General features: G+C 35.6%; 1 protein-coding gene across 1 annotated transcript in view; it reads left to right on the top strand.

The window, feature by feature from the left end:
* ZNF385D (zinc finger protein 385D) overlaps positions 1 to 16,297 on the top strand; it is a 408,882-nt gene that overhangs the window by 139,625 nt on the left and 252,960 nt on the right. The window lies entirely within an intron of this gene.

The raw sequence follows: 16,297 nt of genomic DNA, 5'->3' as shown, positions 1-16,297 counted from the left end.
TATAAACTCAATTGATATCTTCATTATATTAATATATTGGAAAATGAATATACGAATTCAATTTCATATATTTGATATCATAATACATATTCATATAAATGAACATATGAATTCATATTCACATGCACATAGAAATGTATGTATTTCCCAGGGTTGAATTCTAGTGTGAATTCTGTTTAATACATTTATCAATGATGTGGGTGCAGGACTTGAAAGCACAGTTAGCAATTTGCTGATGACACCAGATCATGAGGTTCTATTTACACTCTCAAGGGACAAAATGCCTTTCAGAGGAATATAGTTAGATTGGAGCACTGGGCAGTGATTATGCTGGATTGCACACCTGGAATAGACTCACATGGGGCAAGAAATTGTGAGATGAGTGGCTGGAGAGCAGGAAAGGGTCTGGGAGTCCTGGTTGGCAGTGAGCCCTGTCAGCCCAGCAGGCAAACCCCATCCTGAGGTGCATCAGACACCACCAGCCAGTCAGAGGTGACCATCCCACTGCATTCAGCATTGGGGTGGCCTCACCATGGACATTGTGTGCAGTCCCAGGTCCCACAATTTAAGAAAGTGGTGAAGGTCCTTGAATACATCTAGAGGAGGGCAACAAATCTGGTGAAAGACCTGGAAGGAATGTCCTGTGAGGAGCAGCTGAGCACTTTGGGATTTTCTTCTTTGGAGAGTCAGAGGCTGAGGTAACCTCATTGGTCTCTACAGATTCCTGGTGGAGGGAATCCTGCTGATTCCCCCTCCTCAGGATTCAAGGAGAGGAAATATGGGAATGGTACAAAGCTGTGCTAGGGGAGGTTCAGAAACGACATGAGGAAGGATTCCTTTACTAATTGAGTGTTAAACACTGGAACAGTCTTTCTGGAGAGGTGGTCAATGCCCCAGGCTGGTATAGTCCCAGCGCTATTCATGCTGGTTTTCATGCCTTTTTATTTATGTTTGTCTAAATAGTAAGTCCAGAAGAACAGCTGATGTCTCTACAAGTTAGACCTTCAGGATTGAAATGGGTGGTTGTCAGGATTTTAGTTTCTTGGCTGAGTGATGTGCTAGATGTCAAGTTGTATGTCACTTTATTGAATTTCACAGCAGAGAAATAAATCAGCCAGGTTTTTATAGCGTTTGCAATGATTTGATCTTGAGTGGCTTTCAGCAGAAGAAAATAGCAAGCAGGTTTTAGAAGTATTAGGATAACCTGAAATATTTTGATTGGACTGTTTGCAATGCAGTACCATTGGGATCTCAACAATCGACAATGCAGAAAACATGTTGGATTTAAACTTTGGATGTAGTTGGATCAACTAAATAAATATTTTCTCAGTATACAAACTTTAACCATTCTATATATATTGTGAAATTACACAAACTCCCATTTGTTTCACTGTGGATTTTATAGAAGACTATATGAAAGATGCACATAAAATAATGATAATATGTTCCTCTAAGTCTAGAGCCATGAGGATGATGACTGCTCTGAAGTACTCTGCTTGATGATGGAATTCAGAGCCTTTTGTGATCATGAGAGTCCATTGGTTTGTTTTATAAAACACTTGAAGGTTCATATATTTGGAAAGATGAATCATGCCAGCAGTGTGAATAAATAAATTTTCATTTTGTCAGCTCTTTGGAAATATGGTTGCCATAGTGCATTGATTTTATTTCAGTTCTTCTAGAGTATTGAATATAATGTCTTTGGAAGTATAATCTATGTATTGCTTTTGCACTACAGTTTGTGCTATCTTCATCATGCGATTTACCAGTGACTTGATTGAAAAATGATTCAAAGTTGAGTCACAGACATGCACATACATAATTACTTGCAATTCTCTTTCCAAGCAAGTTTTTGTTAATCATTCTACTTAAAAAGGAGTTAGAATAAAAGCTCCTATTGTCCTTCTCTCCCAAGTAGGAGCCAATGAAAAATACTGATAAAACTGCATGCAAGCTAGTTTTCAAAGAATCTGACACAAATCCTCTGAGTCACTTAAGAATCAGTAGGTTTTTTTGTTGCAGCGTGAGAAAAAGCTAAGTAAAATAAGAGTGTGTGATTCCATCATGGCTCCACATTGAGGAAGGATAAAAAGTGATATAAAATGATGTTCTGTTTTTCTTCTCTTGTTCCATAGATCACACTTCCAATCAAGGTAGAACGGCTTTCGGTTAAAGCTGAAAGTTGAGAAATTGAGAGCAACCTGCCTTATATCTTCTGATAGAGGGAGAGGCGATGGTGTCTCATTCTTCTTGCAGTAATGTGAATTTATTCCTCTATTTTCTTTGCTCTAAGTACAGGTGTCTAGTATGAAATGTTACATTTCAGGTCAAATAAGTAATTTGATCTGAAACACTTTTTTCTCGCTGAAATAGAAGTTGGAAGGACTTTTGTTTTAGATTGATGTTAACTGAAGCTTTCTTATTTTTGTCAGAAAACTTAAAAACCCCATGTATTCTGGTCAGGTCTTTATACCAACAAACACAATTAAGCGTGTGTTTTTTCCTTAAATAGATAAATCCTTGGACTAAGATACTATTATCATACTGCTGAATAAATACATAACAGTCCACTTGATTCTAAATGGCCAGTCCTTCTTCTCTTGTTCTGGTATTTTCTTCTTCCTGGAGCACCATATCCATTTGGAGAGTTATTGAATGAGTCTTCTCCCTCATCCTTCACTGTTTTGATTTTCTTTTCTCTTGTTATTAGTGTTGTGCTTGACTTCCTCCTATTTTTTGTGCCAGAGATTTCTGTCATAAGATAGAAAAGAAAATCAAAAAGGCTTTGATTGGAGAAATCACTCAGGGCTATCCAGCCATGGTATTTCTTGGTCTGAGTTCAAATTCATTGTTGTGAAATTATAATAAATGTTTCTGAAATGCTTACTCCAAATATGTTTTACAAATAAAAGGAATACAATGAATCTTACTTTTTTTGTTCTTCCACCACCACCCTCCCCCTGCCCCAAACAAAGACTTATTTGTTCCTAAAGTAGAAATACAGATGTGTTCTAAAAAACTTTTCTGTGTAGGACTTTGGAACATACTCTTTGTTAATACCTCATGTATTATAACTGCTTAGTTGAGAACAGGAGAAAGTTGGCAAGCTTGTGAGCTTGCAAGTCCTTTTGCCAGAGGTACTCTTTTATTTCCAGTGTAATAAAGCATATCTGAACAGTGTAATTAAAATTCTAAAAGGAAATTGAAAACAAAATCACCAATGTGGTTATAATAAAAATAATTATGATGATTTAAATGCAGGTTAATGAATTTGAAAGACACACATGGGGTGAGTCTGTGTCTTTCCCTGACAACCCTGGCAGTGATAACTGATACAGTTTCTACAGAAAATAAAGTCTAACTACTGTGAAACAGATGGAAATACAAAGTTCAACTTCTCATCTAAATGAACTTTTGAAAAATAGTTCTTTAGGTTCTAGTGTTTTCATTTATAATCAGAATCAGTATCTTTGTTAAAAAGGTACTTTCTAACAACTGAAAAAAGAAAAAAACATAAAAAAGAAAGAGGCAGCAGTTAAGAACTATGTATTCCATACAGGCTAATGGCTTCTTGCAGTGGGGTCTATAACACCAGGCTTTATTATCACTGCTTGATCATACACTGCTTGGTGTAGTCTGCCAGGTGCTCTGGCAAAGCTAATGTCAGGATGAAGGACTGAGTATTAAAAGCATTTTCTGCTCTAATCTCTCAGACAAATGTTTTAAACTATTATTTCATTTTTTAGTAAGAGAGATCCTCTGTATATATATGAAGCACATATCTATATTTAATGTGTATGTGCATATCTAAATACTTATATCCATATATGTTCAAATGAGAGCCATGCCTTGTTTACAAAAGCTAGGAAAGTCTAACCCAATTTTTATGTGATTTTACAAATAGAAACCCATGCAAAATATTTGCTGTTCTCATAATGTTTTTATCTTAAGGAGGTTAAGATACTTTTTTGTCTCTTTTCTGCAGACTGCCAGGAAATCTTTTTTTACACCCAATGATTCTTTCCTGAATGCTTTTTTCACATCAATTAGTCAAGTGAATGTTATCAGAAAATATTTTATTTTATTCCAGTGAAATTGAGGGAAGATGCAAAAAATTTGTGATTTCCCTATATGAACTGAGCTGAGATCTATACCTGCATGCCAGCTGGAGATTCTGGTCTCACCTTTATCCTCTTGAAAATCAAATAGTATTTATTTGACTCAAAGTTGAAAAAAAATTGACCTCCTAGGACTAACTTCTTTCCTTGTGGGACTTCATCTGTGGGCCATTGCTGATCCACAAGAAAACAATGAAAACACAGTTCTTGAACTACTGAAGACAGAGTAGATCTCCCTCTGTCTGCTTAAATCTGAATTTTACAAGAGAAATGATGGCAGAAAGAGGCTAAATCGAGTCCAAAATGTTTCAGACATTAAATCATACACTTGTATCCCAGATGATTTTCCTTTTCAGAGTGTCCTTTTTCTTTCTTGTCTGTGTTTTGAGATCATCATTTCCTAACGATTCAGGACACAAAGAAATGCCAAAGCTTGGTCATAAGTTTTCTTGATTTCCTGCTTTCTGGATGGCTGAGAAGTGTAACTGATACTCATAAAAGAAAGTGTGGAAAATTTCATTTATCCATTAGATTTTCTTTTCCTACACTGGGGGAAGGTGTCTGGGTTTTTTTTTGTTTTGTTTTGGTTTGGTTTGTTTTTTGTGTCAGGTACTGCATCTTCCCTTCCTGCTCCTTTGGCACTGGAGAAATAGCCAGCTGCTTTTAGCTTCTTAGTGTCAGACATTGTACTAACTGCAGTTTTGGGTGGGGAGATTCTTCCTGCACAGACAGATCAAATGGTGCACTCGCATTTGTTACTCACCTTTTCTCTGCAGCCCGTGGGCGTGGCGGACAGATTATGTTCCTCTGCCAATTTTCTAACATTTTTGAAGCTCCTTTCAAGGCCTTGTGCAGTTGTCTGTTTAATACCTTGGTAAGTCAGAAACAAAAGGGAGCTGACAGGTGGCATTTCCTGGGCGGTATCAGGAAGAATCTTGTATGTAAGCAGATAACTCTTCCATCCTTTGGCCATATGCCAGGAAAAGCACTGTGCTCACAGGTGTGGAACAGGTGTTTGTCTAAACTCTGTGCTAACCCCAGGTTAACCTTGTTGGACTCAATGATTAGAGGTCTTCTCCAACGTAAGCAATGCCATGATTCTGTTTATTAGCATTGTGTTAGCACGTGGAATAGAGAGAGACGGATGTTGGTGGCAACCAGTGGTGTAGTGTAGTCTGCCAAGTACTGTGGATTGCAAAAGAAGGGTGAGCTGTTTGGGCTGAATTGCTGTCAGAAAGCTTCCATTGATTGATGGAGGTGTGCTCCCCTGTGTGCAAGTAAAAGTAATTGCATGAAAATCTGACACACGATGTTGAGGTAGAGGCTTAGTGCACTTATGCATTGGCAGAATGAAGACAATCCATATGGAGCTTAATAATGGTTATTTTTTCATCTGAAGCTTTTTCTTACTTTCTGGATTTGCCATCTCCCTATGGACCTGCCTGATTGAAAGAGAATCCTTTACTTCTCTTTCTCTTTTGGTAACTACTGCAGTAAAGACCTCTTACCCTGGCTTGTGTAGATTGACAAATTCAGTGTGTATGTACCTTCTGCTGTTAAGGTGTTTTACAGATGCCTCATTTGAAAAAATTTGGCTTTTCAAGTTGAAGAACATTTCCACTATCTCGTGTCACTAGACCGTGTGACAATAAGACAAAAATGAGTTCTTGAATAGTAACTGCAATACCTGTATTTTTCTCTTTCTTCTTGTAATATTCTTTCATCCTTCACAAAGTTTTGCCATTATCAAGTAACTGTCTTTTCAAAATCGTTTTCCCACTGTGATGTTCTGTCTTGTTGGATGTTTTTTGCTTACATGAGCTTGTTTTATAGCATGGCTAGACAAAATGGAATCTATCATAAATTATAGCAGTTACCAGTGAGAATAAATCAAAACTTGAAAAATATTCAGCGTGCTCCTGGGAACAATTAGGAAGTGATTCACTGTCAAAACCTGTGGAAAACAAAGTATCATGACTGCAGTGGTGACTAAACCATTTTTAGTACAATTTTGAAACAGAAACATGCTATTTAACATTTCTATCCCCTTTTGCTTTTTACAAAGGGACAAATACTTTCCTCTTAAAAAGAAAGACAAACAAAAAACCAAACTCTGACTCCCTGTAAATAGATGTCATACGATAAAACCCAAGTCATTATTCTATAGATGACTACCTTGTTTGTATTGTGTCAAGGGAACACATTTTTAACTTGGTCTCTTCCCTCCTGTGCTTGGCTGTTACTCCCATTTGGACTAGAAAGTCTTATAGTCTTAAAGCCTTAATACATTTTCTAACCCCTAAAGGAAAAAGGTCAGATTTGGGCTGTTGCTTTTCAATCTACCTCTCTTGGAATCAGTGGAATTAAAAGAGTTTGCAATTATGCAGGATTTGGTATAAAGGACATGACACACACTGTGCTGAGGTTGTAAAAGAAAACATTCTCAGGACTAGGATATGACTGAACTAAAAGGCGTTGATGCTACTTAAATGATATTGGAATTCTTGCTTTATAAGGGATGTGCTCAAGTATGGTCCTGAATACAAAAACTTTTATTGAATTACAAGGTTTGTGGGGTTGGGGTTTTTTATGTGTGTGTTTTTTGGTGGTTTTTTTTGGTGTTTTTTTTTTTTTTTTTTTGAGTTAAGCATGAAGAGAACATCACAAGCTGCAATTTAGGATGGTGCATATGCATGTTGTTAGTGCTGGAGCAGGCATTCTTGAGAAAGAAATGAAGGAAGCTAGACTATAGAATATAGTGATGTACCACTGACATGTAAAAAACAGGAAGAAAAAAGAGTAGGGAAGAGACATGAGATTTTTCCTTCACATTATTAATTAGCATTCATACTGGTACTTTGGGATTCATATTTCACCATTGTGTCACCTCAGTCAGGGCTTTTACTGAATTATCTTTAGACACTAATTTATTTCAGCTGGGTTTTTAATATAGTTCCATGATTTTTCTATAAAAGTCTAAAGCAAAACTTAAGTATTCTAATCTTAAAAAAATATTAATGCTTTAGAACAATTACTATATTCTAGAAGTTTAATTTCCTATTTTTCTCATAGCGCCTCAGAGAAACTTTCACAATTAGTGGTGTGGAAATGATTGTAGATGCCCAATTTAAACATGAAATGTCAAAGGAGTAGTTCTTTCTATAGGAGTCCCAGTGTTTTCCTAGCTCATGTGGCTAAATTCATTTTAAATGTTGTCATAGTGACTACTATATGTAAATCTGTATATTTGCTTTAATCTTAATGAGGTACTAGTGATGTGAATGTACATGTGGTGTGAATGTCAACACTGTTTAATGTCTATGTAGTATAATGTATTTGTCATACCATATTTGGGGTATATGCATGTGTCCTAACCTTCACACATGTGCACACATCCCATATTTTTTGTACATATTTAGTAATGAAAAACATAAAAATTTTTCCTGTAACATGTAATAAGGACTATTGTGATTTTATTTCCAAATTAAAAAAAAAAAAACAGAACCACCTATGTGCACAGGTTACTGTGACAATTTCTTAAAAATAACTATATAGTTTTGAAAAAGAACAAAGCACAAAAAAATCTGTAGGATGAGATTGAAATTGTAACAAAAATATAATGCTTTAAATAAGGAATTCTTTGCATTTTAATGACATATCAAAATTATATGTAGTTGTTGTGGAGGAATCATGAGAGATTGATAAGCATAACATGGAGTCCTGCTTTCAAGTAGTCAGGCAGGGTCACAAGGAAAAGGGCAGCAGGTTGTTTGGGGAAGAGGAATGGACACCACAGCAGCTCAGTGTTCTGGGGTCTAGTGCAGTTTGTGGGAGAACAGAGACAAAAAATTCAACAGGTCCTGTCCTAAATCTTCCTGCTTTTTAACTGAAGTCAGTTTTTTGTCCAAATCTTGGAAAGAATTGACAATGACATTTTTCAAATATGTTTACTGACAAAAGAGTAATGAAATGCATATAAGGTATTTGGTCTGAAAGCCATGACTGATCTATGTTTAAGCAAAGGGCAGAGCCTTGCTCTGGAAGTCAGTGTATTTTTACATTAAGTTGAATGAGACACCTTTGGAATGCTTTTCAGCCATTAGCAACATTAGAGTAATTTCCAAAAGGTATGGAGCAGTGGGTGGAGTTGGATGAATGACCCAAAAATTCAGAATAGCTCACATTAATCAAACTGATCTGTTGTTTGTCAAAATTGCTGTTGTGTAACAATATGATCACAGATATGGGAAAAATAATTTCCTCTGTAGCTGCTGAGGTCACTGTTGGGCTTTTTTGTAACTTCTATCTCACCTATAAACGTACATCAGGTGAAAATACAAAATGCATTAGGAAGACTTTCAGGAGAAATCATTAAATATGTATTTGAATGTGCACTCCTTGGAGGCTATTAGGAAGTGACAAAAAATGAGTTCTCACAGCATGTAGACTGTAATTTTATCCCTAGTGAGAAGTGATCTGAGCAGCCATGTTAGCAGGCTGCAGAAGTCTTGACCATATCTTTAGCTTGGTTTTTGAGATGTGTACAGTGGAAAATCTTTTGATATCAGCTGCACTAAAGGTCTTAACTACTGCTTGTGGCTAGAGAATGATATTTAAGATGAGGTGGTTTCCTAGAAGAGCTGGGTGTTCTGTTTGCCAAAGTTTTTTTCTAGTGTCACATTCATTACTCTTGATATTCAGGAGTACTGCATTTCCACAAAAGTTAGAGTTAATTTATTTTCTTTCTTTTATGATTGAAAATACTTTAAATGAGATTATTTTCATTATAACTCACACCACATAAATAATCTTTTCTTATCAAATTGCTGTGCAATTACTGTAGCTGTACTGATTGGGAAGTGGAACACATGCCATTTGCTTTCTAAGGTAACTGAAAAAAACACCCCCTCAACTAGCTGATAGAAGGAGAAAAATAATTGATATAGTAAATTAAATATCTTATTTATTTTTAGAAAGGGTTTTAAGTTTCGAATTATCATGGCATGCTAAAACTCTGATAAATGTTTAATATTTCTTTAAGCTAGTGTGCTTTTTGGCTGCTTAATGGAAAAAATCACATGCCTTTTTTTTTTTTTTTTTTGCTGTGATTCTTAATTTAAAAAATGGTATTAAAATCTTACTAAAATTTATGGCCTAGGTTTAGAAAATAAGGAGGAGTTTAGAAGGAAAATAGAACTAGAAGAAAGCTAGAGATGAGAAATCCTTGACAATTTCTTGTTCAGAGAAGGCTTTTGACATGACATAATTATCTGGCAAGGTTGAGATAGTTTATTTAACTTTGAAATATTCCAGCTACTCATATACAAAAAGTAAGGCTTTATTGTAATCATTTCAGCTTTAATATCTCAGAACTGTAAATTATTTAGCATGCAATTCTTTTGAGAGGAAAATTAATAATACAAATGCATTTCTGGTTAACAAGCTGGATCAGGAGGCACAATCAGCATAGTTAGGAGAATATGCCATGAGAAAAAAAAAAGCTCACAGAGATGTGGAAAATCTGCAGATTAGATTGTGTCAAAAAAAAGGTGCTAAAAGCCACTTAGTGACAGGGCCTAATGTTTCACTTGTGAAAGCTGACAGCTGCAGAATTTATGGCAGTATAGTATTACGATGGTCATGTTGACAATTGTATTATAAATGCAAACCTAAGTATTTTCACTGTAAATATTGCAGTCCTTTTTAGTATCATTTTGTGGTGAGTGAAAAATGATATTTGTTGTAACTAAAATGACAGATTTAATAATGTACAAAAATCAATAGGTAATATATGTAGCAGTTTATGTCTTTCAAATGGTGTGAAATAATTTCCTTCAAAAATAGGGTTGATTTACAGTCTTCTTTGAAATATTTTTAAAGATTATATTGATGTTGAAGCTTGCACAACCTAAAATCATACAGTCCATTTGAGTAATGAAAGGCAAAGGAGGTCTTGTTGTGCAACCATAAAAAAGAAATGCATGGCATCATTCCTTAAAAAAAAAAATTATGTGTACAAAGATGTTGATAATTTAAATCCTTAAAAAGCTCATACTCAGAAACGACTCTGTCATTTTGGAATAAGAGAGCAATTTTCATTTTGTCAGATGGACTGCATCTTAATGCAAAAAGAAGAATCATGTGATGAATTTTCTCCGAAGAACTTCACAATTTTTCCTGTTTAAACTGCCTGCTTTCTTTAGGGCTCCTGGTGTAGTTTACTTGGCTTTTCTCATTAAAATTATACTAGACATATTTCTTTAACTCTTTTATTCTTACACTTTGTGGGGAGTAAAAAAAATTAGTACTGTTGAAAAAAGAAGAATTTGTTTTGCTGTTGTAAAGAATTAATTAGTCTTTTCAAATGGGCTATAAAGTTTTAAAAATTTTTCTTCCAATGAAAATTTATTGTAATTTAAGCATTAGCTAAACTAAAATATTTCAGCTGCAGAATTCAGTGTTCCATGAACTCCTCTGTTCTGCTGTCCACCACCTTCAATGAATGAGGAGGCAGAGCAAAACAGCCCATTAGGATGATATTATTTATAGCCCAGTAATTGTGAATCTATGTATAACTGCTCTTTTTCAAATAATTGAGTCATCCTTACAGCTGCAAGTACAACTGTGCCAATAGCCCACTCAAATTCAAGAAAGTATTTTTCAAAATTTAGCCTTCCCTTTTAAATAATTTGTGCAAAGATTGGTAATTCAAACTGTAAAGGAGGCACCTGACATTTATATAACAATAAATTTTTTTAAAAATAGTCACAGATTAGAGACATAAATATCTCCATGCAACATAAATGACACTTGAGAATTTAATTGTAACCACAGGGGTAAAAATTAGGGGTGTTTAAGTTTGATTTGTGCAACAAACCACATGGAGCAATGTATAGTTTTATTTACTGGGCTTTTGATATACTTGGAGGTACTTACCATAATCCTTGCCTAAACTCAGTGCTGTCACTTACAGAAATTTGGAATCCTACATTCTAAAATGCTTAATGATTTTTTTACAACTGCATGAACTCTAATAAATGGGCCACTACTCCTTTCTAAATTTTGATTTGATGTTGTCCATATCTACCCTGGACACCTGTTCATAAGGCACTAAAGAAGAAAAAATTGAATCTTCATAAAACACATAATATTTACTTTTCCTATGCAAGCTTGTTTGGCACTGAATGTTTTACATTTTTAATTGAAAGTTGTAATAATATGTTAATATTTGTTTTTTAATAATTTTTATCTATATCATAATTTGTGGTCATCAGGTCATCTACATTTTATGTACTGGCCTAGATAGAGTAATTAATATACTAAATACAGTCTACCCAATGAAACTGTTTGTTAGTTGGTTTCTTGTTATTTGGCATGACACACTGTTCTGGAAGGGAGGCTAAGGGGCTTATCTTTTAATTCTTTAAGTAAGTAAGTTATTTTTTCATGGTAGAAGTTGATAAATCTCAGCTTGCTTCCTATGCTTAAGTAATAAATACGTGTTAAATATAAACATGTGCCACACACAGATAGATCCAATTTAATGTTAAAAAAAATAAGGCTGCATTGAGATAGAGATAATAATAGGGCTTAAAAGTTACAAAGTTCGATTTGGAAGGAAAAATCAGAATAATCAGCAAATGCATGGAATATTATTGCTTGCAAATGGAAGACCACAGTGGTCTAACATGGCACAGTATGGAAACAAATGCACCTTATTACAAAGATATTGCATATTAAAAAGAGGACACAGAAGATAAAGACTTTAAATTTGGTGCCCTATAAGTCCTCGGCTCCAGGGCTTTTATTGCCTCCTGAGACATTGCAGTGATTCTTGATCCATCAAATGGGATCAGGAGGAAGGGGGTTTGGAAAGGTCTGGGAGACAAACATTTTCACAGTAAGTATCCTGGGACAAATTAAAAGTCCTGCACCAAATCCATTGTATCTTTGGCTTGTTAAAATAAAGAAAACATTGGCACATTTGAAGCACAAGTTAAATAGGAAATTTTGACATAAATTCATTAAAGATATATTGAAATTTTGTCACTGTGTACTCCCGTACATTGATTTGAGCCTAAATCATGTCTCCAACTGAGAGAATGCACAGTGAGAATCTACACGCTGCTTGGAATTTTTTTCTCTTGCCTAAATATTCACTGTGCTTACTTGCATGCTTACTATGTGTGCTTTGAGACTATTTGACTATCTGGTTTCTGTCTCTAAAGATTCTAAATTCTGGCCTTTATTTCTGTCCCTATATGCATTCCTTTTTATCTTTTAATTTAATATTATAACCCTTTCATTTCCAGTTACAAAAATTAATGCCCTTCAGCTGCTGCATGCCTTCCTCTATTTTAATCAAGAACCTGATTTCCTGCTCTTATTCCTGTTCCTGCTCTTCATCTTCATTATGGAAGTTTCTTAACAATTAGATATGCTTATTGTGTATCTGTTTTTGTCTGTTATTTTCTTACTCATTTGCATAAGTTCTACTCACCTTGGGTGCCTCTATCCATTTTAGACTTACATCTGCATCTAATTGCAAAAGGTGCTTCGTTTTGAAGAGCAATCTCAGAGTTACAACATTTACTCTGATCCTCCTCTACCTTTTTCATTAATACCACCTGGAGCTCTGAAATAAGCTGACTACCAGATAGATGTCTAAATGTAAGCCTATTGGAGATAGGCAGGCTTGTTTATAAGAAGTTTTTTTCAAAGAATAACATTTGAACATTCAGACAGTTGTAAGCCATTGCAATGAACATGTATCTCTGTTCCTATTCTATACAGTCACAGTCAGTTTGGTTCTTCCCACTCCTGTGCTCTCATTCTTCTCTCTGTCCCTCTCTTGTTGATGCTTTGCCTCAGATAATTTGTCTTTGTTCAGGACAGAGATTGACTTTATCTATTTACAGACTCACTCCCACGAGACCCACAGCCTTGATTAAAGACACTGGATGTTACAGCAATATAAACAGTAATTGCAATTAAAGTGATAGTCCTGAAACAGCTTTTTAGGGGGAAGCATCTACACCATAGCCATTCTCTTGTACTTTTTCTTTCTGCCACATTACAGATTCAGTCCTGCTAGGATTTGAGCTTTCTGCAACCTGTTGAACTCCTGACTGGACCTGGCAGAAATCTTTATGACATCAGAGGAAGGGGCACCTTGTTCTTATTTTTGTTTTCAGATAAACTTGCAAGGCCTGAAAAATCTCATTCTAGTCGACTCATCATATTGCAGTGGGAGTGATTTTTACACAGGAGGTGCTAGAATATTTGTAGCACTGATGCAGGAGAGAAGGAGAATAATGGTCACATTAAAAAAAAAAATCCAAGGGAGTAATTTTAAGATGGCATATTGGCAGAGAAAATTGCAGCATAGTGCAGCATGATAGATTACAGTGCATCTTGTTAATGCTTCAGTACTTAACCTCTACGAATCATTTTGAATTTTAAATGGAAATGAAAAGATAAAAATCAAAAGATAATTTCATCAAATACCTGAAAAGTCTTTTGTGATGTTCTAGCCAAGCCAGCAAATGCTTTTTCTGGTATCGGTGGCAGGAGTTTGACAGATTTCATTGCAAGAAGTGACAAGAGCTGAGCCAGAAAAGGGAGAGACACTCATTATTATTTAAGCAATAATAGCGAAGGCAATGTAGTGAAGCTGAAAGAAAGAAAGCACTTTAATGTACAATAAATCTGCAATGCTGACTTCATGTCATGTTTTGGACAACTTGGCAGACAATATTAGGCTCATATTTGAAGGAAAAAATCATAAAGATGGTTATTTCTTAAATTTTCTTTCGGATGCCATGGTTTCAAAATCTACTAATGTTGTTTTGACACACTTGCAGAATTTGCAATTCTTCTAAATGGGATTTGCATAATCATGGCAACGTAAAAAGAGAGAAAATATAAAATTACACCTTTTATAAATTAGCACATCTGGTGGAGGAGATAAAAATACAAGATGGCCTAATGTTTACATTAGTTTATCAAGCACTAGAGTACTGCTGGTATTGCTGGCAAAATTTGTAGTTTATGTTTGTTGGTCAAGTCTTAAGAGTAACTCTTCTCCAGAATACACACACTTTTTCATTTACATTAGAAACATAAAATTGAATTTTACATGCTGTGAACTCAAGATCAGACTGAATCTGGCTGGAAGATGCAGTGGGCTGAATCAGATAGGCTGCCATTAACCTTGTGGTCCAGATGAGGCTATGAAACAGTACACATGACTACAGGAAATATAATAGAAAAGACCTCTGATGTTATTGCATGTATTGTCATTGCCAGAACATGAGGTCACCTCCTCTCCTATATCCCTCTGCCTTAAAACAAATTTCTTTCAGCTGTTTACTATGGTAAAAGGTGAATTTTCTTCGTGCTATTTAGTGGGTTCCTTGCATTTGGTCTAAATGTTACTTGTGTTCTTGTGTTATGTACTATTGTATTTTCTGCTTTGTATATTGGGAACTTACCTACCTGCAGTAATTAAAAGAAAAAGTCTTTCATGCTCTTAAAGATGTAAATTAAGGTATCACTGGTGAAGCCTCTGTGTGCAGGGTGTACATTACAAAGAGCTTTGCTTTGTTTTGTAAGCATCACAAAGAGTGTAATTTTTCATGAGTATCAGAAAAGCTCACATAAAAGTAATTGACCCATCTAAGTTGTTTTTGCTATAAGTGCTGTATAAGCACTGCAGTTCAATTCACATGCTAGTGCTACCTCACTATCATATCATCAGAATCCTTGGAGTTCTAAAAGACCTCTAAGATCACCAAGTCCAGCCACTAACCCAGCATTGCCAAGTCCACCTAGTGGTGGTCTGAACCATGTCCCTAAGTGCCACGTGGTGTTCTTTGAATTTCTAGGCATGGTGACTTAAGCACTTCCCTGGGCAGCCTGTTCCAATGCATGGCAACCTGTTGAGTGAAGAAATTTTTCTTAATATCCAATCTAAACCTGGCACAACCTGAGGGCATTCCCTCTTGTCCTACTGCTTGTTTCCTTGGGGTGTATCACCTTACTACACCCTCCTATCAGGTAGTTTTACAGAGTAAGAGGTCCCTACTGAGCCTCCTTTCCTCCAAACTACACTTCTCTCAGCCACTCCTTATAAAACTTGTGCTCCACACCTTTCACCAGCTCCATTGCCCTTCTTTGGAAACATTTCAGCACCTCAAAGTCTCTCTCATACTGAGGACCCCAAAACTGAACACAAATTTTCTCCCTAAGGCAGGCAGAACCACAAGAGACCTGGATGAAAAACACAAATTCTATTACATAGAAAAAAATCAGAATGTAAATGTTGGACTCCAGATTAGAGTGAAATTAGAGTCAAAAATACATTCCATAAAAATTTAATGAGTATTCCAACCCTGTTTTAGCCATAATGTTTCAGCTGGAGAAAAAATTACCACAAATAACTTTGAAATTTTCTAGCATTTGCTTCTTCTCTACATGTAGGTCAAAACCTTCTGTCTTCATTTGCAGTGGCTGGTAACATATGGAATGGTTATTAAATATTATCAATGAATTCCCTTCAGACCTGCTAAAGCTTTCAAATTAAGACATTTGTACTGATCTGTAATAATAATCTGCTGGGTCCATCTTCCTTTTTTTCTTAGATGACATGTATTTAGGTCGAGCTGCAATTTCTAACTATGCGTCAACAATCAGAAAACTTTGAATTGAATCTCAGACCTTTTCTCCTTATCTTATGAAGCTTCTTGTTGGTATTTCCTCTGGAGTAAGTGCTCACCGTGAAAGTAAGCAGACATATTTTTGCTGCGAGGATGGATGTATCTGGGTGTTGTGATATTAAACACCAAAGTTCCTTCGCATTTGTCAGTGTTTGTGGCTCTGAGGTGTAATAGATTGTGCTTGTTCTTTAGCTCTGAAAGCAAAATATCTCATGAAACAAGTAATACACTTTTCATTATTTTTATCTTAAAATGTTGTGTGATTTATAACAGTCTTCCAGTTTGGATGTTCTCCCCATGAAATGGCATTGCTACCATGCATTTGGAAACAGCTACTGCAGTACTCTAGGTAGTCATGGTGTTTCCTGTAAACAGTGCTCAAAATATTTACGGCTTAATATGAAAGTTTGCATATTTCCAAGTGTTATTGTTGTTTGGCACTGTATATACCAGGAACCAGCT

This window comes from Haemorhous mexicanus, chromosome 1, assembly GCF_027477595.1.
Source record: "Haemorhous mexicanus isolate bHaeMex1 chromosome 1, bHaeMex1.pri, whole genome shotgun sequence".
Classification (NCBI taxonomy): Eukaryota; Metazoa; Chordata; class Aves; order Passeriformes; family Fringillidae; genus Haemorhous; species Haemorhous mexicanus.
The sequence above is the reverse complement of the archived record's forward strand: the minus strand, read 5'-3'. Positions and strand labels throughout refer to the sequence as shown.